Below are 25,845 nucleotides of genomic sequence, written 5' to 3'. Positions count from 1 at the left end.
CTCTCATTGGGTAGCACTGCACTGACCAAAGCAATATCAATCATCAGGGCAAACTGCAAGGTTTCTGTTTAGGCTCCCATGATGCACAAATGTTTGCAGATGTTTAACTTCATATACGTGAGTAGCACCAATGGGTGTCCAGCCCACAATGATTGTTTGTGTCTATAGCGTTGAGAACCCATTCTTACATAGAAGAAGAAAAGGTTTGTGCTTGAAATCTGGGCCTATGAGTTCAACACTCACAGATGGCTGTTGGCTACACAGAGTATGAATTTGGTGAATTCTGGGGTTACACCGTTTATAGCATAAAGGCATTATCTTTTTCTTGCCCTATATCACTGGAATTAAAGATTCTGGGCTTGTACTATAGACAGGGGAATTGCAGGAAACCAGAAGACTTGGGATTGTTCATAATATCTCCATTTCAGAATGCTGAATTATATATGATAACAGGCAGTGCAGTAATTCACTGTCCCTTCAGGAGCATTGGGATGTTATGTGATTCAGGGCTTAGGACCTGAGGCAAAGCTTATTAAAGACAATGGGAGCTTTCAATTGACCTCAGTGGGCTTTATTTATGCCCAATGTCTCATAGACCTTCCCAGTACACAGAGGAAGTGGACCGTTGCAGGAACTCATGGTCTGCTCCTTGTGGATGAGCACAAGCAGGCAGAGGCTATGGAATGATGGCATAGGCATGCACTCTGTAACAACAAAAGGTATATTTATTACTGTACGAGGGTGCAGAGGATTCTCCACTCCTGCTCCTGCTGCTGCTCACTTCACCTACCCCCAGGCAGGAAGCACCCCTCCCTTGACCTTGACCCCAGGATTACTTCATGGGTCAGAGGTCTTTCCCCTCTAGGAAGAGACACACCCTCTAGGGGTTGTCTGTAGACATGCCACACACACAAACTCAGTAACTATGTTACACTATTCACATCCACACCCCTTCAAGGGATGCACCCTGAACTCATCTGTGTCCCTAGGAAGCTCTGCTGGATGCTGATTGGAGGATGGGAAAGTAGAACCTTACTCTTGTTCCATCTCTCCTCACACTCTTTGGGGGTAGCTAGTAGCAGCAGTAGCCTAGTAGGCAACAGTTCCTGCATTCAGACAATCAGGGACTGGGACTGGACCTGGTCACTGTGAGGTTATCCCATAATGCACACACTTGCAATGCAGACACAATCGGGCCCTATACCCTAAGCTGAAGTTTAAAGCACTGAACGGCTATAAAACATAAACTACTGGCTAACAGTAATGGTGTCCCTTGTAGTTGCCAGGAACAGTCTGTGAACTGAAATAACACTGGGCATATGTTGTCTTGACAGCCACTGGCAGGGCTTAGTTACATATGCTGTACTGACAAAATACCTATTTAATTGCTTCAGAGGGATTATGCTTTGTTGTTTTCATCGTGTAAAATAGATGAGTCTTTATAAAGTTTGAGATTGTTTATTCCTGGCTAAAAACATCTAATATCCTCTTTTTATCTTTCTAATCCTTAACACCCTATTCTTCTTCATAGGGATCGAAATGAAAATCCAGAGGTGGATAAGGAGCTGGTTAAAGGGGAGACTGCAGAGGGTCATATTGAAGGGGGAACTGTCGGGTTGGAGGGGGGTTACCAGTGGAGTTCCTCAAGGTTCGGTTTTGGGTCCGATTTTATTCAATCTATTTATCGCTGACCTGGGAACCAAGAGTAGGAGTGGGCTGATAAAGTTTGCGGATGACACCAAGTTGGGAGGTATTGCAAATTCGGAAAAGGATCGGGATATCCTCCAGGGAGATTTGGATGACCTTGTAAACTGGAGTATTAGTAACAGGATGAAATTCAATAGTGAGAAGTGTAAGGTTATGCATTTAGGGATGACTAACAAGAACTTTAGTTATAAGCTGGGGACGTACCAGTTGGAAGTAACGGAGGAGGAGAGGACCTAGGAGTCCTGGTTGATCGTAGGATGACTATGAGTAGGCAATGTGATGTGGCCGTTAAAAAAGCTAATGCAGTCTTGGGATGCATTAGGCGAGGTATTTCTAGTAGGGATAAGGAGGTGCTAGTCCCGTTATATAAGGCATTGGTAAGACCTCATTTGGAGTATTGTGTGCAGTTTTGGTCTCCCATGTTTAAGAAGGATGAATTCAAACTGGAACGGGTACAAAGAAGGGCCACTAGAATGATCCGAGGAATGGAAAGCCTGTCGTATGAAAGGAGACTTGAGGAGCTCGGTTTGTTTTCCTTAACCAAAAGAAGGATAAGAGGAGATATGATTGCAGTCTTTAAATATATTAGAGGGATAAATACCATGGAAGGAGAGGAATTATTTCAGCTCAGTGCTAATGTGGACACGAGGACAAACGGATATAAATTGTCAGTCAGGAAATTTAGGCTTGAAATTAGACGAAGGTTTCTAACCATCAGAGGAGTGCAATTCTGGAACAGCCTTCCGAAGGAAACAGTGGGGGCGAAGGACCTCCATGACTTTAAGATTAAGCTAGATAAGTTTATGGAGGAGATAGTATGATAGGATAACGGGCTTAGTCAATAGGTCAATTAAGTGCCACACTGGTAATTAGTGCAATGGGTCAATGATAGGATATTGTTAGCCTTTTTCCAGAGGGTATGGCTGGAGAGTCTTGCCCGCATGCTCAGGGTTCAGCTGACCGCCATATTTGGGGTCGGGAATAAATTTTCCTCCAGGGTAGATTGGCAGTGGCCCTGGAGGTTTTTCGCCTTCCTCTGAAGCATGGGGCAAGGGTCGCTTGCTTAAGGAGTGGGTGGATCGGCTTATGTGGCCTGCATCTTGCAGGAGGTCAGACTAGATGATCATAATGGTCCCTTCTGATCTTGAATTCTATGATTCTATGATTCATATGAGATCTGACACAATTTAGTTATAAACACTCTCATGATTATATGAAGGGTATTTATTATACCTTTATGCATTTGTGAGTTGCACAGACTAAAGTGACTGGAGTTGGGCTTTTCACATATCATTTAAAATTCATTTCACATATAATTCAATATAGGTGAACAAAAATGTACAAATCCATTCATTTATTTGGATTTATAGAGAAATTTGTTGCAGGCTTTAGCTGTCTTTACCACATATTAAAAATACAAAGACTTATGCAGACAAAATAAACCCAGCAGCTTCCCCAAACACAGGAGAAAAAGCCATTCCATCCTCAAAACCTTAGACCCCAAAACACAGACTGCAGCCCTCACCCCTCTCTGCAGACCTCTTGAAAAAGGGATGATCTTTAGGAATGTGCCCAAGCGGACCCTGTGATTGTTCCAAATCCAATTAAAGCCAATGCAAACCTCTCCATTAACTTCAGTGGGCTTTTGATCAGACGCATGATGCACATGCTTTGGTGATTTGTGCTAAACATTTGAAAGAAATGATACAACACATTAAAATTAGATATTGCAAATGTGCCTTTGTGCTCTGCTAAAAATAGTTGCTAGCTAATCTTTAAGAGATAGCTCATAAAGGTTATTGAATAACTGGAGTCATAGCTGTCCAGATGCCATAATGAGATTTATGTAAAATGTTCCATGGGCAGGAGTTATAATTGCTTTTTTTGTTGTTGTCACAGAAGAGAGATTTCCACTTTTCAATTTCCAGCATTCTGAACTTTAGTTAACAGGCAGAGATTAAAGTTTAACTCCAGGGTGTTACTGCCTATATGCCATTTGTATATAAAAAAAACCTGCATGCACATCTGGTGACAAAGTCTGCAAGCCTTAGTCTGTTGTCAAATGATACAAATGTTCACATGATTTGCAATATGAAACATCATGAATTATGTGCACTGGGTACTTCTCCTTTATAAACTTAAAAAAGATAGCTGTATTTCTCTAGTTCACTTTAAAAAAGAAAATCCATCAGAAAGATTCCTATCTTTAATGAATATTCTTGACAGCTATTTGTGGAGAATTACCTAACTATGCTGAGCTGGCAGTGAGAACATCTGCAGCATGAGAAGAAAAATTAGCACAGTCATAATATTTTTTACCAGCTGTGTGGCTCATTAGAGTAGTTGGAGAATCCTTGTGAAGAGATTTATCTAAAGACTGTCTGGGTAGATTTCAGTTTGGCTCCTCTGGCATGTTCTCAATAACCTCTTGTTTATCATGGAGAGGTCCCAGATTCACTTCAGTCTTGATACTCTCTTAGGCACAGAGGAACTTAAATGTGCAAATGGATTGCTTCACACAATATTTTAAACAGGTGTATAAGCATTGTCTATCTGATCTACATCATCTTTCAGCAGTGTCTTTTCTATTTTTTGCATGGAGTTCTTCTCTTATGTAAGATGTAGCTATAATCCCCATTATCTAGATAGATAGATAGATAGATAGATAGATAGACATTGATTAATAAAAAGACATTGATTAATAATGCATGGGTTATTGTACAATGCAATATGGATAGCGTGGGATGACTAGAACCAAACCCTCCCTTCTAAGGAGGTGGAGGAAGCTGTGAATTTCAGCTCGCCAATTTCCTGATGCAACACTCAATCTGAGAGTGGAAGGATTAACAGGTCTCTGATGGGGACAAATGGGTCACTCTGAAAATCCATAGATGATTTAGGAAAAATGAGAAGATAAGTAGTAGAAGCTGTGGAAACATAGAGCAGCCCCGAAGGTCTGCTGTAGGGGCAAACGGAGGGCTCCTAAGACATATAATTCCAGACAGTTGCTTATTGCTATTCTTGCCCCAGGAACAGCTGGTTTTTAGAGGACACAGGCTTTAGCTCCTTGCCCACAGAGATGAGCACAAATCAATGATGTCTGATCTGAAGAAGAGCTGTGTGTAAGCTCGAAAGCTTGTCTCTCTCACGAACAGAAGCTGGATCCAATAAAAGATATTACCTCACCCACCTTGTCTCTCTAGTACTACCTGAGTCAGTAGTTATCCAGTTAGTACTGAAGATCCAACAAGGTTTTGGAAGAGGGAATTGGATAACATTTGCTCTCATGCATTATTCACTAAATTGTTAACTTATTTCCAAGTGTGTGCAGGCAAATTCTGCCCTGATTTATACTGATGTAAACTGATTGTAGCCTATTATTACATTTATGAAACCCACTAGAACTTAAAGGACTATAAAATGGGTTTAACTGAAATTGGAATGTGACCCACATAATCCTCATTACTGGTGTTGCTGAATGAGAAAGAAAGAATATAGCTTGATTTTTCTGAACCTAGGGCAAGTGTGTGGGGTGGGCAGTTAAGAAAAAAATATTTTTACTTATTTGTAATTGAAAAATCACTGACAGAGAGTACCACTAAAAAGGGATAATAAGCTGAATATTTTATAAATAGTCACATGATGTGCCATGTATCTTCATTTCAATAATATTACAGTGATATGTTTTACTCCCTTTGCATGAAACCATAGGAATGTATCAATTTATGCATTGACTCAGCCTCATGTCATAACAAACCATAGACTTCATCAGTACTGCCCAAGTTATGTTCCCTTTCCCTTCAGTACTGCTAAGTATGGTGAAGTGAAACATTTGTAACAAATCACATATTTTGTATAATTTTCCTTTCTTTGTCCGGTTCATAAAATGTTTGCAAGCAGATTACCAAAACCTCTAATGCATTTGAAAATATTTGTGACTTTTCTCCTTCGAGAGACATCGTGACTTGAACTACATGCCTGTGTGATGTGGTGTACCAGGCCTCAGCAGCCCCTACTGGAGATCCCACTATTCTGCTACACCCAACCCCAGCAAACAGCAAAGCGGAAGGAAAATAGCAGTAAAGTTGGGTCCTCTAAGCCTGCCTAATGAGGCCTCATTAGATCAGTCATCTTGGAAGCTAGAAATTCTGGTCCTTCAAGGGCTAGCAATAGCCAGTCAGAGCCTAGCAGACTCAGATAAAAGGAGCTGCAGCCCAGTTCCTGGATGGGGCCAGAGAGTGAGGAAGGGTGTTCTTGTTTTTTTTTCAGGATTGGCTAAGGGGTAACCGGTGTTTGTTTCTGGTTGCATTTGCCTTAGCTGGGTTTGCAGGGAGAGAAGACCTAAGACCCTTAACCCTGAAATAAGGATGGAGCTAAAAGGGGTCTGGTAGGAAGAGGCCCAGGGAAAATACAGCAATGAATAGAATCAGGGAGCATGTGGCTATGTATACGGTCCCTGGGTGGCAACCTAGGTTAGTAGGTGGTCCTGGGTTCCCTGACCCACCACAGATAAAGTGTAATAAACCACAAGAAGGGTACAGGGCTTATTTGGGAGCCCTTACAAAGGGCTGAATTTAAAGGACCCATAGCTTGGGCTGAAGACTCCAGTGAGGCCAAGTAGTCTGTTTAATTATTGGACTCTTTAATACCCCAGAGGGGGTTCATTTGGACTTTATGACTTGGCCAGAGAAGCAAGCCACTGAAGACCTGCCCTGGTTGGTTGGTAGCCTGCAGGGTGTACCAGGGGTGAGAAAAGAATTGTGATAATGCACCCAGATGCTTGGAGGTGCTCAAATGTAGTTCCCCTTATGCAAGGGAGTAAGGGGGAGCAAGATACTATTATGTGAGCTATCCTAATCCTGGGTCCTGATGCACAGGCATCCACATATGCTGTACACCTACATACATCTGTCCTGGAACAGGAGGGTGGGGAGGGGCAGGAATAGGCTAGTTTCTACCCCCTACATCTGTGGTGTAATGTGTTACGGGCATAGGCATGCAGCATATTACTCTCCCTCCTTACCTGGAGCAAGGAAGTAGCAGGGGAAGAACTGTGACATAGAGGGGTCTCTGAGTCAGTTTCTCCTGGTGCCAGCTCACCACCCATTGCTCAGGGCAGTGCCTAAAGGAACATCTATTCATATATAAGTAGCTCTTGAAGAGTTCATTGCAAATATTCTGTGTTAGAACATTCAAATTTGAGGTGTGTTGTTTATACTTACATTGGTCATATAGCATTGTTCCATCTCCTGATTGGATGACTTATTTAATTAAGCAACACCGAAAAAAATTTAAACACTTCAACTGAATGTACAATTTGAAATTCACATTCCATAAATATTAAAGCACTCAGTGTTAACATTTGCCTCTAATGAATAGTTGTGCTAGTAAAGCCTGATTGAGCTGATGTTTGTGGAAAGCAATTTTGAAAGTCTGTTAACATGATCAAATCAAAATGCATTTTTGAATTCTAGAAAATATTAACAGTAAATATTTTCTACTATTCACCCAGCTTTCCTGCTAACTCAGACAGGCTGGTCATTGTGATTCTTAGAAATAAGGTCACATTCAACCAATATGAAAAAAGGCAAAAGATACTGTGGTATATATATTGCAAAATGAAGGCATTAATACCAAGACTATTATCTATAATTTTGACAAGATACCACTTACAGTATCATTTTTATTTTTGAAATCCTCTTTATAAAATAGACCCAAAAAGTTAAAGAAAGTTTAAGGAAATAAAACTAAAATGATTAAGGGAAATATGATGAAAAACTAATAATTCATGTATGTAGTCTAGAAAAAAAGATGATTAAAAGGAAAGATAATAACTGGTGATGAATTAACTTCAAAATACTTAGTAGTTCCTTTGCTTTAAGTTAGCATCCAAAAAGAAGATGCTTATTTAAAGCTTATAGTTTCAGAAACTGGGCTGGAGATAAGGGATAAAAGGAACCCTGGTTTCTACCCTGGTAACAAGACCTTTTCTCAAGATAGGTTATTGGGCCCTAAACTTTCTCTTGGTTCAGTACTTACTGTTGCACAACCTGCAATTAATTTTTTTCTGCAGGCAATATTCCATATTTGGAAAAAATCAGAAAAAGGTAATGACAGGAATACTATACTTTATAGTATGTGGGAATAACTTATTATATTTATAGAGGTATACCAGTTTATCTCTTGTCCTCACTCAGTGAAAAAAGAACAAACTCCATGACTCTGTGAAGCTTGCAGTTCTCGTAAATGTGCTTCAAAAATTAACCAGTGGGGACCCCCTAAATTGAATCCTATAAACAGCATTTGAAATTACATTTTCAGACTGCTCAGCCACAAATTCTTTTTAATTGTTTATATTGACCTTGCTTTTTTGGAGAAGAAATCTTCTTAGAAAGTGTAATGTTTCCCTGAATAGAAAAGATGTAATTAGCTTTAATTTGCACAATCAGGGATCATAAACAGATTATAATTTGCATTGCAAAACTGTAGAACATCATTAAGGTTACATTTGGTCTAGTAGTTATAAGAAATTGTATTGAATAAATATCTGCAGCCTAAGGTCAAACAGTATAATGAAGACATAAATCCTTATCTGAACGCATAATTGTTCTTCTGGATATTACTGTCCACTCTAGAAAGGCTGCAGTAATGTAGTCTCTCTATGTACATTTGATAAATATTTTAATAAGCTATTGCATAATGAACTTAAAGAACCATGTCAGTGAAATCTCTTTGACTAATTGAAGTACAAATATAAACATTTCCCTCCATCAGTCAGGACTAGATGTGTGTACTCATGTACACTTTTGGAGGTCAAGCAGAACCGCATGTACGATGGATCAACGCAAACATGAAATCTGCCCTTCCTTTGCTGACTGTCCTTGTTCTTGTTTTACTCTATTTGCTCCTGGCAGATAAAGATTACCCTTTTGGTAAGCAGACTGAAAAGACTTTTGGTAAACAGTATGCTTAGAGTATGTGCCACCGAAAAGACAATTTGCAGCTCTGACCCATGGTGCACAGACAAGTAATTACTTGCATTGTTATGCCTCTCTGTATATTCTTTCAATTCTTTTTTTTTTGTGGGGGGGGGATATTCAGTGTTGTAAAAACTGCTTTTGTGAGACAGCTTTGTTTGAAAAACTATTGACTTGCCAATGAAATATGATTTGATTCTTCTTCAGACCAAGGATATGCAAATGTGTCTTCATTTAAATCTGAAAAATAGGAAATACCTTGATTTGTCCCCGAGAAAGCTGGGCAAATCAATGAACAGATCAACAGAGGGTTTGAACAATGCTGCAGATTCTCTGCAAAGGTGGGTATTTCACCATCTGATATTTTATTTTAAAGTAGCTATAGTCAAATATCAAAAAACAACAACAGCAACAGCAACAAAAAAACATTTGAGTTTGTTTGGATAAACAGCCAAAGAATGGGATGCTTATTCAAAATGTAGTATTCAGACCCATGTAATCCCCCCTTTCTACCCTCTGGATTCCAACAACAAACCATTTCTTCCCTCTTATCTTTTGGACAGATAGCATTAGTGTTTTGAGGTGGGTCTGTCAAACAATTTTTTGTCCTCTTCTCCCTTCAGAGATCACCACATAAGTCCACTGATTTCAATGGGGAGCTGTTGATCTCTCAGCACTTTTGAAAATCAGGCTACTTAATTTATGTGCCTAAATAAGGATTTAAGACCCTAATTTTAGGCATCTCTATTTCAGAATCTTGGCTCTGATGTCCACTGTGATCACATCAGCATGAATTAGGATTAGAGCTGGGTTGGGGGGGCACTTTTTCAATAAATTCAGACTGTTTCATTAAAAAATTGAAAGTTGGAAAAAGTTAATCAGATCTAAGGCACAATGCAGCCCTATGAATTCAAGGTCTTCCTTTAATCCAGTCACTGAAGCTGATTGTGGGTTTATAATACAAAAATGTCCCCAAGCTGCCTTTTTTTTATTTCTGATCAGGTCAGAGCAAACTTAACGATTTCAGGGAGCTGTTCTCAATCCCGTTTTTTTAATCATTAATTCACTGGCACTGATGAGCTGAAAAAGAGTTTTATTGGAAAGAGTTCTTTTGGTGTCCGTTCCACACCTTTCTTTTATTAGAGGCAGTGAAGCTGTAAATTACAGAAGCTAGAACTTTGCAAAATTTGCCTCTTTGTAGGTGAAATGGCTTCTGTCCTAGGATGTGGCAGTCTGTGTATCCCAGCCCCATAGATGATGTATCCCTAGGATTTCATTGTGTTCATTTACTTTCTCTTTTCACTTAAGTTGTAGGGATCTTCTTTCTTTCTTTCTTTCCCTGGTAATGCTGCTAAACGTTTCCATCCAAGCCTCTTCCAATACAATCTTGGGTTGTAATATATATTTTGTGTGTGTTCCTTCACATGCTATGCCATCAGTTTAATTGGTGGATGAGGATTTGGTCTTGCTTGCTTGGATACAGAATTACTACTCCAAAATTGTTTGCTTTATTAGAATAAAGTTCTCCCATCACTGCTGAAAATATTTTAGTTTCAGTTGAAAAATACTTTAAGACATGTTTGAATAGGGAAATTGTACCCATTGAATATGCAGAGAAAAAGTTCTGAAATAAATAACAATGTCTTAGTTGCAGTTATGACACACCAATTTAATGCCAAGTATGATGGCTTCCAATGTACTATTTTCCATAATATGCATGCAGTTCCCCAGAAGGACTTTATATTTATTCATAGCAAAATGGTATAGCTACGGTATTGTCTTTACCTTGAATAGATGGATATTGTTAAGAAAATATGCATTGAATGGGCAAATACTTCTGACTGCAAAAAGCAAAAGTTTGGAAAGAAATGTATTGATATGCATGAAAATGCATCGGTTTTCACAAAGTTATAGGATTACATGAAAATATGATTTTGAAAGATTTATATTGATATATAATAGTTTTGATCAGTTGATACAGATATTGATTTCCAGGGGCAATTGGCAATGTATTAGATTCAGCAAAGTGACACTGGTTTCAGAGCATATTGCATGTTCCTATCTCCCTGAAACTATATTGTGTTGAAAAATGAAACAGGCAAAAAATCTAACAACTCCAAGGTTTCCAATCTCAAAACTTGTGTATTAAGCACATGCAGATGAGCATCCTCAGTGTTAAGTACAGGTTGATATTTTTATTCTGGACAATTTTATTTTTTTCTGTTTTGATTTATTCACTGTTTATATTTCTGAGATTTCTATTTTAGTGACTCAGAGCTGCACAAGTCATTAGTTATCCAAACAATGTATTTTCACTACTGCTGGGCTTTCAACTGAATTTCTTTGATAAGTTCATTAATCAAATGGCCTCTGTTCCCAAACTTTGCTTTGGAAAAGGTTGGTTGGTTGGTTTGATTTGTTTTTTTCTCCCCTCCCTCTGGGCTGATTCTGACACAAGATTAACTAGAGTCTAATGAAATGGGGAAAATAGGAAACTTTCCACTCAGGATCTTGGTGGCTGATCTGTGTGACCTTACTGAAAAGGAAATTATTGTTCCTGGTCTTCGATTCTAAACTATTTGGAGAAGGGACCGTTTGTTTGTTTGTTTGTTTGTTTGTACAGGGTCATCACAATGGGGCCCTTAACCCTGAATGGGGCCTCTAAGCACCACCACAATACTATTACCGTTAAGAAATGCAACACCTCCCATCCTCACCTTCAAATCACAATGCCATTGGCCATGAAAATTACAATGAATGCTTATAAGGAAAACTTATATTTGAGATCATTTTTAACTGCATTTAATAATTTTGACAAAACAATTACATTCATCTCCTTTTGTTCTTTGTTTCCCTGCTGCCCAGACCCTTACCTGTCCACTTCCTGTGCATCCAACGCTAGAATCTGACCCCCATTCTCTTGCTGCCAACACTTTCTTCCCTGCTCACTCTTCTCAGTACATCCTCACATGATTCCTTTACTTGGTACATTTTTAATCCCTTCTCCCCTGTACACTCAGCCTGACAGTACCTTTCTCTTCTTTGCGATAAACAGTCTGGACATCTAGAGAAGTAGCTGGAAGAAAATAGGAGAACCAAGCACCATGTGACCAGTCATCTCTCAATGGACCACAGCTTGAGAAGTACTATTCTAGTTTGATCAAAAGGCAAATTAACATTATGTTGAACGTCAGTGTGGGATGCTGTGTGACTAAGGTATTAAACTGAAAAAGTAACCTGTGACTATCTGATGCAGAGATATTTAAAGCACTGCATAGCCTGCCAGAAAACTTACTCTGAGCATTACAGCAGAACACCACCTATTAAATCTCTGGTGAGATATATAGTAACTTGGTGGTCTCCGCTCAGTCCACTTTCTAATGAACAGGTGTCCCCCAGTGCAATTAGCACTGTTTGGTAGGAGGAGGCCAAAGATTGAATGGGCTTGGAAAGTGAAATAAAACAGCATTGAGGTACAATAGTGGGAAAACGTACCCATTTCCTGTTTGCATTTTCTTGGAAGCAGATGACTTATAGCTCAATGGTTTGAGCATTGACTTGCTAAACCAAGGGTTGTGAGTCCAATCCTTGTGGGGCATTTAGGGAACTGGGGTAAAAATCTGTCTGGGGATTGGTCCTGCTTTGAGCAGGGGGTTGGACTAGATGACCTGCTGGGGCCCCTTCCAACCCTGATATTCTGTGATTCAGATACCTTCAAACTTTCAGTAAAGCATCTTCCATGAGCATTGAATTCATTGGCTCTTTTTTTAAAGTGTGTGAGAGCAAAGAAAGGGGATGAAAGTTAAAAATGCATGTGTTGTGATACATTCAGATATTATAGAACATTCACCTCAGACAAGTCCACTCAGTCCAAGTTCTTGTTCAACCAATTGCTAAGACAAACAAGTTTGTTCACATTTATGAGAGATAATGCTGTCCGCTTCTTATTTACAATGTCACCGGAAATGTGAATGCCTGTTCTCACTATGCTAAACATTCATATGCCCCTTCATGCTTTGACTTGTAAGCTCTAAATTTTGCATGGTTTTGTTTTTCAGTGCAGTTATGTAAAAAAAAAATCTACATTTGTAAATTGCTCTCTCACTACAGTACTTGTATGAGGTGAACAGAAAAATACTATTTCTTCTAATGTTTACAATGTAAATATTTTTACAATGTAAATATAAAAATAATAAAAAGTGAGCACTGTACACTTTGTAATCTGTGTTACAATTGAATTTGCTATATTTGAAAATGTAGAAAAACATCTAAAATATTTATAATAAATTAAATTTGTTTTCTAGTATTGTTTGACAGCTCTTATTACTAGATCTCTTGTCTCCTTCTTAGTCATTGCAGGAGGTTTGGCATGTTATCGTCAGTCTAAATGTAAGATGGGGGGAGGAAATTATGTTTAGAGGGGACTGGAATGTAGGTCAGAAAGATTCCTGTTGTTAACACTTGTCGCAGCCTTAAGCGTTGTCTAGACACAGCTTATAATGCTTTAACTATACTGTAATTAAACCAGTATAGCCTCTCTTGCATGGATGCAACTACATCATTATAAGAGTGCCTATATGGACATAGCAGCAAAGAATCCTGTGGCACCTTATAGACTAACAGACGTTTTGCAGCATGAGCTTTCATGGGTGAATACCCACTTCTTCGGATGCAAGAAGTGCATCCGAAGAAGTGGGTATTCACCCACGAAAGCTCATGCTGCAAAACGTCTGTTAGTCTATAAGGTGCCACAGGATTCTTTGCTGCTTTTACAGATCCAGACTAACATGGCTACCCCTCTGACATATGGACATAGCTTATCCCCATATGGGAAAAGAAACAAGCTATACCTGTATAACTGCATCCACACCAGGAATTGTGCTACTATCACTATTTGGGAGAGGAGAGGAATCATACCCCTAACGGATACTGTTTTATTGCTAAAAATGTGCAAACCAGGCCTTAGGGAAGAAAACGTAGTTATTTAAGTTTCTAGTAAAACCAACCCCAAGGAGGTGATACATTTGGATTAAATTGTTTCTAGGTTTTGTTCAGTGTGGGGTGGGAATTTAATTTGCTTAAACTTCTGTCGACAACCAGACTTTATTTTGTGGGGGGAGATTGGCAAGAATAGATAAAAGATAATGTATTTTGCCTTCTTGGTGTGTGTGTGCCCCCACCCTGCTTTTTAAGAAAATTTCCTCTGTAATTTGGCTGTTTTTTTTTTCATGAAGCAGCTGCCTTGGAAGCTTGTTCCTGCTGTATTCCCTGCCTGAAAGACACATGTTTAGTAATTATGTGGCTAGTAGTGCATTAGCTGCCCAGCCCACTGGAATACAGGTGTAGAGATCTGTGGGGAGAGGGTCATTACAGTTGCTAGCTTTCCCCATCTGGAAGTAACAAAGCACTGTGCATATGGTCCACAGAGCTGGCTCAGATCAGAAGGTGTCTTTCTTTTTATGATCACAGTGGAACAGCGCATTTCATACCTCCATTTCCTGAATTTTAATGCACCCTCATTTCAAGAAGCTTACGGTTAATTTATTTACCAAGCTTATTAGAGTAACAATTTTAAGTGAGTGAATACACACCCATGCATACACACCATCTGTATATGTTCATGTGGCTGCATTTGTGCATGCATAGGTGAGAAACGGGACGTGGATGGGGCATTTCTATAGTTCTCCAGTTTCCAGAATGGTCCTGAAAAGCTGTTGGCAGCCGCTGAAAAGTAGAACAGCCAGAAAGCTAATACTTCATTCTGGGGGCTGACTGTGTGTGGGTGTATCTGCGTGTGAAAGTGGTGCAGGGAAGTAGAAATATTACATCATTGTATCAAGATAAAGAAGATACTTCCCCCCCCCCGCCCCGCCCAGTGGAATAGCTAGTTTCTTAAGGGGAATAGTCTGGCTTAAGAACAAACTGTGTTTGTTACAGTATCTACTATTCCATCTGACTGAATTGCCCAAGGTCAGTTTGAAGACCAGCTGTAGCATTTACCCATGAAATTTTTGAGGAAATATAATACATAAGGCTGCCCCCGCATTCTTTTCATGGCTATCCTGCATTGTTAAGAGTGATTGTAGATGGGTTTATACATGCAACAGAAAAGACTGTTTAGTCAATGTGTGTTCTTGGATATGAGAAGTGGTAGTTGGAACTTTTTCCGTCAAAACTGTTTCACTGTCATTTGTTTTCAATTACACGAAATTTCTTGTGAAGTGTCTGCTTTCTGAGGAAAATTGAATTTTCATTGCAAACTAAAGTGGTTGACCATTTTCTCACTCCTCCACCTGCAAATAAAGGTATACATTTTCCCACAGCAAAAATAACCGTTTTCCAGCCCAATCTAGATAGGAAGTTTAGCCAGAACTTTACATGATGACCGCCAAGATATTTCTGGCACAGTAGAAATAAGGGGCCATATACACAGCTGGAGATAATCAGACTAGCTCCTTTGAAGTTAGCTCTGCTGATTGGCACCTGCTGAGGATCTGGCCTAAGCTTTCAAGTGCCATGAGTTATCTGGGAATATTTTACTATTTATTATTCTAGTCACAAAGAGCTACTGTGCAGGAAACTTACCTGTTTTATTGGGCTTTTTGTTTTGTGGTTTTTAAACTGAATTGCCTTTCCGTCAGTTAGATTCATCAAGGTAGTAACATATGCATTTTCACAGCATTACTTGTATTATAAGAGACACTCTGCTCAGAGCAGTCTTTTATGATAATTAATATTTTATATGGGGGAGGGGAGAGACAAGTTGTGCTGTTCCTCTCCAAGGGTACTGATCTTCTGTCAACAAAATTTGATCACTGTTACCAAAATAGATCTTTAAAATTGGAATGGAGCTACATGAGTAAGAACTTGAATATGAAAAATATCTACTCACTGAGCACTTATGAGGCTTATTTATTTTCCTACACTCTCATCAGAGAAATCACACATGAGGAAATGAGAATTTTCCATCTGGGGATTGTGACCATTCTGCTCTTTCTGTATTGCTAACTGGGTTGGGAGTCCTGGCTAAATCTCAGATGGGTGCATGGTGACTATTGGTATGGAATAGATTGACAACCACTGGTATAACTTATTGATCACCAAACAACCAATAAAAGGTAAACACAGGAAAGCAATAAATGGAGAGGCTGGAAGATTCTTGATATGCTGGCAATTCATTTAAGAATAGATCTGTTTGCTGTTGGTGGTGCATGATTCAATGCACCTTGTATACAAACCACTTTGGGACAGTAATAGAAATGGCAAGAGGCCAAGAAAGCTTTGCTTTACCTAATGAAGCAAACAGGTTTCGGGAGAAAGGCTTTTAAGCATTTGGCATAGGAGATGTACATTAGTTCATTCTATCAAAAGAACTGCTACTGTGAGCATGTGATCACCTCTATTATTCTTTCCTGCATACTGGGATTGTTTTTTTAAAAGGGGGGCATCAAATAGAGTAGGCTAGAGAACCATATTCCACTGAATGTGCAGTTATGTCAAAATCAATATGTTTTGTGAAATTGGGTCTATTATTAAAATGAGATGTTATATGAACTTTTCTGGTTTGTTTCCTAAGCAAAATTTTGGATCTTTCAGAAATACTTTGATTTTCATTTTGAAACAACTTTTGTTAAGAATTCATTTAATATAACACATTACAAAATTAAAGTTAAAATGAAATATTGCTTATTTTTTTTTCAAAAAAAGTATTTCAAACATTTCTGGAGGAACTTTCCTTTATAGAGAACTTTGAAATTTTTTATTTTCTTTCCAATTCTTAACAAAACTAAACCTAGAAATCTCAGTCCTTCATGAAACAAAACTACCATACTCTGCACAGTTATAAGATCCAGTCAAAATGCAAACTGTAATTTAGCTGTATTTCTGAAAGATGCTTTTGAAAATTTTACCAAAGTCCCATTTTCAAAAGATTAGACAATTAGAGGCCTAAATCTGACTGAGTTTCAACCAATATGTTAATCACTATTAATCCAACCCACTCCTGCCCAATATGGCCTAAGCACAAGATTTCAGTGAGTTTTAAATATAAGCAAAGATTCAAGCATCTGTGACAGGGCAGATTTAAGGGTGTTTGGGTACCCTAAGTGTGCATTTCTGTACCTTAGTATGTTTGGATCGCTAAGTTCAACCTTAACTGTGAGTACCCTGGGTTTGTAAGTCCAATAATTAGTGGTCTGTATTTCCAATATTAACTCCAGTTTTATGCAGTTTTTGTCTAGGAACTCAATGTATTCAATATATACTACAATGATCAAATCATGAACACAAGTGAGTGTTGCAAATTATACTGTTTAAAAAAAAATAGTGTAACCCTTATTTGTTATTGTAATTCAGAAACACAAATACTTGAAGTCAGTGGGAGCTGTGGAAGTTCAATACTTCTCCAAACCAGGCTACTTATAGGTTCCTAAATATGGCTTTAGATGCTTAACTTTATAGACATCATGGTGGATATTTTTGCTCTATGTATTGTTACTTTTGCCTAAACCCTTTGGGTCTGTTGCAGCTTTGCATTGTTCCATTCCCTTGAACTTCCAAGACACACATCCTGCATTATATTATTAATTACTTGTATTATGATAGCCTCTTTGTGTTGGGCACATATGTATTTACATAAAAAGACAGTCCCTGCCCCAAAGACTTATGTGACAAAGACAACAGAATGAGAGAACAAACACAGGGAGGGGATGACAGATAGGTGTCATTACCTAGTTTGGGGGCTAATAAAACTCACTGCCATCAGCAAAGACAGAGTCCAGTGAAGGGCAGTTCTGATGGCTGTATGTTACTGTTGGGGCTATGAAGGCATTTCCACTCTCTAGCTCCCATTCCTAGAGTACTGCAAATCCCTGGATATCCACAGACGATTTTTGTAGGTCACGGATCAGATGCAGATACAAATTTTGTATCCGCACAAGGCTCTACCCATTCCATCTGTAGTCCTGCGTGTCTTCACCTGTTGTCAGATCTTTGATAAGACACCAGCGCCATCTGGTATAAGGGGTGGGTGGAGAGAAGATACTGAAGGCCTGTTCCCCACTCAGTCCTGTTACTATTATCTTTCCATTCTTGCTCTCTACCTACTTCTGCTAATAATTCCAGCTCTGCCTTTACTTCCATTTTCACTCCTCAACTCATATACTTTAAGGCCAGAAGGCACAATCATGATCTTCTAGTCACACCTCCTGCACATTGCAGGCCACAGAACCTCATCCACACAACCACTCATTTTGTCCCTCCAATTCATATTCCCCTAGTTATGTTCCTCCATTAGCAAGGTCTCCCTTCCAACACAGGCCTCCTACTTCTGTTTCATAGCTCTGTCCTTTCTTACTCCTCTGTGAAAGAAAGGGCAAGAATTGAAATAAATATAGCCCCAGGAACAACCATTTTTCCTTCCAATAAGAACTGAGGGGTATACTGAGAAGCTTAATGATTTTCTTGAATTTGTCTTCTCTTCTGAGGAAGTTGGGCTGATAGCTGCCCTGGACCTGCCTTTTTCTGGCAAGCAAGATGAGGTACCATCAGTGATTGAGGTCTCAGAGGAAGAGGTGCTGGAGCAAACTGATAATTTAAAAAGCAATAGCTAGTAAACGCCCCAGAGTTCTGAAGGAGCTCAAGAATGGAGTAGCTGAGCTGCTAACAAAAATGTACAATCTCATTTAAAATAGCCATTGTTCTAAAGCAGTGTTTCCCAAACTTGGGACACCGCTTGTGTAGGGAAAGCCTCTGGCGGGTCGGGCCGGTTTGTTTACCTGCTGCGTCAGCAGGTCTGGCTAATCGGCAGCCAGCATGTCCCTCGGCCTGCGCTGCTTCCAGCAGCTCCCACTGGCTACGGTTCACTGCTCCAGCCCAGTGGGAGCCGCGATCAGCCAGACCTGTGGACACAGCAGGTAAACAAACTGGCCCGGCCTACCAGGGGCTTTCCCTACACAAGCGGAATCTCAAGTTTGGGAAACACTGTTCTAGAGGGTTGGAAGGTACCAAATGTTAGCCCTATATTTAAAAGAGGGCTCAAGGGATGGTCAAGGAATTATAGACCAATAAACATAACATCTGTACCTACAAAACTCAAAGCAATTAATTAAAACCATAGTAACAAAACACTTGGCTATGCTAGGGTCTAACCAGCACTATTTCATCAAAGGAAAATAGTGTCACCCTGAGCACATAATTATTTCTCCACTCCGTTATTGACATGTTCAAAGGAGAAACTATTGACATTTATTTAGACTTCCAAAAGGCCTTTCACAAGAGTCTAGCTACTAAAAAAGCTAAGTAGTCCTTGGATGATAGGCACAGTGTTGTCACGGATCAAAATCTAGCTAGGAGAATGAAAGAAAAGAGTAGAATTAAACAGTCAATTTCCATCATGGCAAAAAGTTAACAGTAGGGTGTTTCAGGGTGCTACACTAGGCCCAGCAGTGCTGGATGTATTTATTAATGACCTGGAAAGGAAAATGAGTAAAACCCTGCAGAATGACCAGCGTGGACAATCAGGATTAGAACGCAAGCCTTTAATTTCTAAGCCCATGATTCATCTACTGGATCACACTGCCTTTCAAGCATAACAACCTTTCAGAATCTTGACTTCATCAGTTAGATATGTATGTGCCCAAGTGGAAGAACTGATGCTGGTAAAAATTTTAAATTGTACAGGACTTCATAGTCTTAATGCAAAACATTCCGCTTATAGACAAAAGGTGAAAATTAATAATTTCAGTCTAATTCACCTACTGGGCATGGGAGTGTTGACCATTTTGTGTCAATATCAGGGCTGTCTGACAGCCTTCATAGGATCAGAGAAAATTAGGGTTGGAAGAGACCTCAGGAGGTCATCTAGTCCAACCCCCTGCTCAAAGCAGGACCAACACCGACTAAATCATCCCAGCCAGGGCTTTGTCAAGTGGGTCCTTAAAAACCTCTAAAGATGGAGATTCCACCACCTCCCATAACCCATTCCAGTGCTTCACCATCCTCCTAGTGAAATAGTTTTTCTTACTATCCAACCTAGACCTCCCCGCACTGTAACTTGAGACCATTGCTTCTTGTTCTGTTATCTGCCACAACTGAGAACAGCCTATCTATATCTATCCTCTTTGGACCCCTCTTCAGGTAGTTGAAGGCTGCAATCAAATTCCCCCTCACTCTTCTCTTCTGCAGCCTAAATAGGTCCAGTTCCCTCAACCTCTCCTCATAAGTCATGTTCCCCAGCACCTTAATCATTTTTGTCGCTCTCTGCTGCAATCTCTCCAATTTGTCCACATCCTTTCTGTAGTTGGGGGCCCAAAACTGGATGCAATACTCCAGATGTGGCCTCACCAGTGATGAATAGAGGGAATGATCATGTCTCTCGATCTGCTGGCAATGCTCCTACTAATACAGCCCAATATACCATTAGCCTTCTTGGCAACAAGGGCACACTGTTGATTCATATCCAGCTTCTCATTCACTGTAATCTCCAGGTCCTTTTCTGTAGAACTGCTGCTTAGCCAGTCGGTTCCCAGCCTGTAGCGGTGCATGCGATTCTTCCATCCTAAGTGCAGGACTCTATACTTGCCCTTGTTGAACCTCATCAGATTTCTTTTGGTCCAATCCTCCAATTTGTCTAGGTCACTCTGGACCATATCCCTACCTTCCAGCGTATCTGCCTCTCCACCCAGCTTAGTGTCATCTGTGAACTTGCTGAGGGTGCAATCCATCCCATCATCCAGATCATTAATGAAGATGTTGAACAAAACCATCCCCAGGACCAACCCCTGGGGCACTCTACTTGATACTGGCTGCCAACTATTGATCACTACCCGTTAAGCCCGACAATCTCGTCAGCTTTCTATTCACCTTACAGTCCATTCATCCAATCCATACTTTTTAAACTTGCTGGCAAGAATACTGTGGGAGACTTATCAAAAGCTTTGCTAAAGTCAAGTTATATCACGTCCACCACAGAGCCAGTTATCTCATTATAGAAGGCAGTCATGTTGGTCAGCCATGACTCACTGTGCCCACAAGGGAGGCTGAGATACGGGCGAAAGAATGACACTCAGCCTGAGAATAATAAGCAAGGCTTTACTCAGAGAAGGATTTACACTCCAAGCTGTGCGGGGAGTCCCTGAGGTGCGTGGAGGGGCTGCGGGGGACTCTGGCCTTCCGGGACAGCTGGCCAGGCAGAACTCCCCTTATGGGGGTTCTTTGCAGTGTTATATCCCCCGCACTTATTTCAGGGTTATACGGGGTCAATGGCTGGTTGCATTCATTACATTCATAAATTGTACATATTACCTAAACTAACTTATTTACAGACAAAAACATGCTGAACTGTACTAAACCATATCTTAGCAAGGTCTATCAGGCAAAGTTCACTGAACAGACTACATCTTCCGCCCACATTCAATGAATACGTGGTCCGCCACTTAGCTCCTTGCCAGTCTTCCGCAACCTTGCCTCTATACTTGACCTTGGTGAATCCATGTTGACTGTTCCTGATCACCTTCCTCTCCTCCAAGTGCTTCAAAATGGATTCCTTGAGGACCTGCTCTAAATGCTCGAAAGGCAGTGAGAGGATTTCAGGGGTGAAAAAAATGCCAGATTCTGTGTGGGTTTTTTTATTTGTATAAATAAATAATGTAGGAAAATTGTTCAGAAGAGACTTTTTCTATATGAACAAATATAGGCTTTCAAATTGAATACTCTTTTTCTTAGATGTTAGGACTTTTCTAAAGGATTCTGCAGTTGCTCATAACAACTTGTAGGTTCCACCTGTTCAGTTGGAAGGAGTAATTCAGCCATGAGAAAGCTCAAAGCTGAATTTACACTTCAGTTGCTACTCCAGCTTCATTTGCCTGGCAGAGTGATCAGAGCAGTCAGAAGGCAGAGCATGTGACTGACAGAATCAGACTGGCGTGAGTTGCTGATTTAAAAAAAAAACACCACTCGAAGGGATTCCGACTTCTTGCTTTAGATTCTGTTTAGTCAGAGAGTTCTTCAGAATCCTTAAAAACATCAAACCTGAGAAGATAACACTTTGCACTGATGTTAATCTGGACAGTAAAGAAACTCTAAGCAGTACCACTTAGTTTAACTAAGCATACTGTATTAAAATGGGTGAACACAAATAGACTAATCTTCAAAACATCTGCAGCGCCAGAAGCATGAAAACTAGAACACTATTAGCTACTTTTCTTCTCAATTTAGTTTAGCACCTTTACATGCCAGTTAATGTGTAGAATGATTAAAATATACAGTGATCTGGAGGAAGCCTTCCTTACAACTTTAGTAATCTTGTCCACCTGTCTAGCTCATCACTTATGTACTGGTGATAGCTATGTGATGGATTAGGGAGCTATGTGATAAATTACTTTAATCTCCTACATTTTGACTGTATAACTACACACTGGCTGCTCCAAACCCCTAGTGTGTTAGGTATACCAAGATTCGGAGACAAGCACCATAGATGTTTCAGCAGCTAGGCCTTGTAGGTGCTATCCGTGATGTGTCCCAGTAACCACTCAGATACAGGCTAAGAGAAAGGGTATTTTACTAGGGCTGGCAGGAAAGGGAAAAGTTGCAGATACCCTAGCTATAGAGGCTTTAACAGTTCAAAGTGAGTGACAGTAGTAAATGTTCTGGCACTTGGGGCATTCAAATGGAGAGTCAGGGCTCTTCAGAGCTAGTGCTGGGGGTGCCCTCTTCAGCCCTGTGTCTCTTCTAGCAAACAGGAGATTGCAGGTTTCCAAGCCCAGGCTCACTTAGTGTCTCTCATTGGGGTCCCTCTGCACTGGCTCCCTGCCCAACTGCTGCTGCTCCCCCATAAGTACTATACAGATCTGCACCCAGCTATAATATTCGGTAGCCACAGCCCATTCTATACATGGCTCTGCACCTGTTCTTGCCTCCAGCTTCTCTCTAGGTCCCTGTTTGCCATGTGGCCACTGCTTCAGCTTTCCTGCAACGCCTTGCTTGCCATGCAGCCACCTCTCCACAAACAGATCCTGGCCACTTCCTGGTTCAGGAACATTCTCCTTACCTGTCCTAGGGAAAGGGAAGTGCAGTGTTGAGGGGACTGACGGGAGTTATAAATCCCCTGTGTAGCAGATCTATCATAACCATTTCACTTGCACTCCGCACACACTAGCTTACTTGCAAGTATTTCTAACTTTCTAAACATCTGCCTTACTTTCAAAAAGCCCCCGTTTTTATGGTGCACTAATGTTTTTGCAGGGGAGGAGGTTGTTTTTTTATTTTTTGTGTTTCATTAAAAAAAGTGTAGTATTTCCCTACGGAAATCTTATTCCCAAATTACAATGCTCTGTAGTGCAGAAAGGGCAACATTCAATGCTAAACCAGTGAAAGGTTTCAGGTCCAATATCTTGCAAAAATCAAGACTAGATGATGGAGAGTGTGTGTGTGTGTGTGTGTGTGTGTGTGTGTGTAAGTGTATGTGCACATGTATAGATAGATAAAATAAGAATTTGTGGAAAGATGAATTCACTGTGATTGAAGAGTAAGATAAAAGTTAATTATTGGTGAATTAATGTTTATCATATCTCATAGCTGTGACTGCTGAACTAACAGCATAAGGCCTTGTCTACACTACACAGTTTTGCCGACAAAACTTAGCTTTTGTCAATGGAACAGTGGAGGTGAACACACGGACATGCTCCTCCTGCCGATGTAACTCCCCAGCTATGCCGACATAATAAAACCACCTAGATGAGCGGCATAGAGCTTTTTGCAACATAGTTAGAGCAATGCAGACACCTCACTTAGTTTTGTCACCCTAACTGGCCTCCAGGAGGTGTCCAACAATGCCCAACATGACTGCTCTGCTCCTGCTCTGAAGGTAAATAGGTGTGTGCTCCTCCCCCATTTAAAGGACCAGGGATTTTTCAAATTCCTCTTCCTGTTTGCTCCGCATTCACAGTTCACTCAGCATCTTCCCAGCTGACCACGCTGGCTTTTCACGGCAGATGCGCTCCTGCATGGAGCACACCAGAGCTGTTGGATCTCCTGAGTATATGGAGAGAGGATGCTGTGCAATCATATCTTTGCACAAGCCATAAGAATTTTGATACCTATGGGACGATTGCTAGTGACATGCAGGACAAGGTGCACAAAAGGGGCATGCAGCAGGGTAGTGCTAAAATCAAGGAGCTGAGGCAGGCATAGCAGAAGGCAAGGGAGACCAGCCATCACTCTGGTGCTATGAGGAACTGTATGCCATCCTCAGCGGCGACCCCATCTCCACCACCAAAAGCCCCATGGATACATTTGGGGGGCAGCAGACTCAACCCCAATGAAGAAGTGGTGGATGAGGAGCTGGAGCTGGAAGACAATGTGTAGCAGGTTGTCTGGTGTCACGGCGAGTCAAGACATCTTTTCCAATCCAGAGAGGGTCTAGCCAGTCCCAGCTGTCCGGTTCTGGCACACAGGATGCAGGAGAGTGAGGTCCGGTACTGCACAGAGAGAGGAGATTGAGCTCTCGTATACTTTATTATATGATAGAGGAAGGATAAGGGACAGAAATTAGCAGCATTGTCTGTCCATCTACACAGTGGGGCCGCAGTGGAGATGTTTAATGTCCACCCGATGTCCCTGGAATTCTCCATAATGATCTCTAGGAAACTTTGCTGTAGGAATCCTGCAATCCTCTGCTTAAGGTTTCTCGGGAGAGCTGCTTTATTTATCCCCACCTCTCCTGTTGTAGGAAACTTTGCTGTGCCACCAGGCAATTATTTCTGCAAGGACCAGAGCAGCTGGCACATAGGCATGTGGCATATGAAGCCAGTCTGAAGCCAGACACATGCACGAGATGCTCCCTTGTATCGTGGTTCACCCTGAGGGTAAACCACGATATTGGGTTTGATTATCCTAGCCTGTGGAAGAGATATCAGATTTGGTTATCCTAGCCTGTGGAAAAGGGTACCAATCTTAGAATAGGCTCCCTAGCCTCTTATAGTAACTCCCTTTACAAACCACCCTTTGTCCCTTCTTGCTCTTTCCCCCTTGCCCACTCCCTCTTCCCCACAAACTCACTATAATTGGGACTTGCAGCAACCTATGTGCTAGCCAAGGGACAGTGAGAAAAAAGTGTATGTAATATTTGTGATTCACGGCTCTGAGCACACTCACAATACTGTCTCTGTTCATTATTTCTTTGCCTTCTGCAGATGTGTCCTTGAGGACCCCCCTCTTCCACACCGGCGGAGCGCCTCCATCAGATAAGGCAGTGATGTAGGAGGAGTAAGGAGGATCTGTTTTGTGAGGTGCTGCAGTCAACAGATGCAGCACAGAGTGGAACAAGAGTATGGAGGGAGACAATAAATGAAAGAATACAGCTGGATAGCCAGGAAAGGTCACACAGGCAGGAGTGGATGATAAAGCTCCTTGAGGACCAGACAGACATATTGAAGTCCCTCGTTAGCCTGCAATCACAGCAAATCCATGCCCAACACCCCCTCCAGCCACTACAGAATTCCAGTCGATGCCCTCCCAAACTGCCCCACTGCATTGACCATGTGTTACCAGTTCCTCATACCACCCCATACACTCCACGCCTGGGAACTGGTTTCCCAATGAAAACTGGAGTTGCACCCAGCTGTGAGAGCCCTAACTGTGAGACTGTTCTTTGTCATATCCATGTTTGACCAAAAGTTTGTGTTTGATCCTGTTACTAAACTTGAGTCTTTGACATAAAATGAGTTTTTATTTGTGAAATACATACATATATACATTGCTCAGTGCTAACATTGAAACACATTGGCTATAGGTTGGACTATTTGCTCCTTGCAATTAATGCTCAAGAATCAAGCACAGCAGGGGTAGTTCATGGCAGCAAGTAACCATTGCCTAGCCAAATGCATCACATACAGACACATTACTAGGCAAGCCCCCACACCCTGAACCTGTTCCCTGGCAGGAGCAGCGGGTGGGTGGAGCGGGGGAAACCCCTGAACCCCAATCCCATTTCCCCAGCAGGAGCACTGAGGCAAAGAGCGGGGGGGGGACTGCAGGCAGAAGGGGTGGGGAGGATCCCCCACTTGCTCTGGTCCAGGACCTCACAACCCCTAATCCACCTCTGCACACAGTATATCAGTCTCACAGACCCTTCTGGCAGGGCTTTATTTCTGTTCCAAAACAG

The 25,845-nt window shown here is 41.0% G+C and overlaps 1 long non-coding RNA gene across 1 annotated transcript; it reads left to right on the top strand.

The window, feature by feature from the left end:
- LOC120395549 lies at positions 1 to 25,369 on the top strand. Its single transcript, XR_005592693.1, has 4 exons — positions 1 to 117; positions 8,892 to 9,025; positions 11,740 to 11,900; positions 24,875 to 25,369. It is a non-coding gene; the product is annotated as an uncharacterized LOC120395549 (long non-coding RNA).
- The last annotated feature ends 476 nt before the right edge of the window (positions 25,370 to 25,845 follow it).

Source organism: Mauremys reevesii, linkage group 1 (assembly GCF_016161935.1).
Source record: "Mauremys reevesii isolate NIE-2019 linkage group 1, ASM1616193v1, whole genome shotgun sequence".
In the NCBI taxonomy this organism is placed as follows: domain Eukaryota; kingdom Metazoa; phylum Chordata; order Testudines; family Geoemydidae; genus Mauremys; species Mauremys reevesii.
Note: the sequence above shows the minus strand (reverse complement) of the source record. Positions and strands in the feature narration are given on the sequence as shown.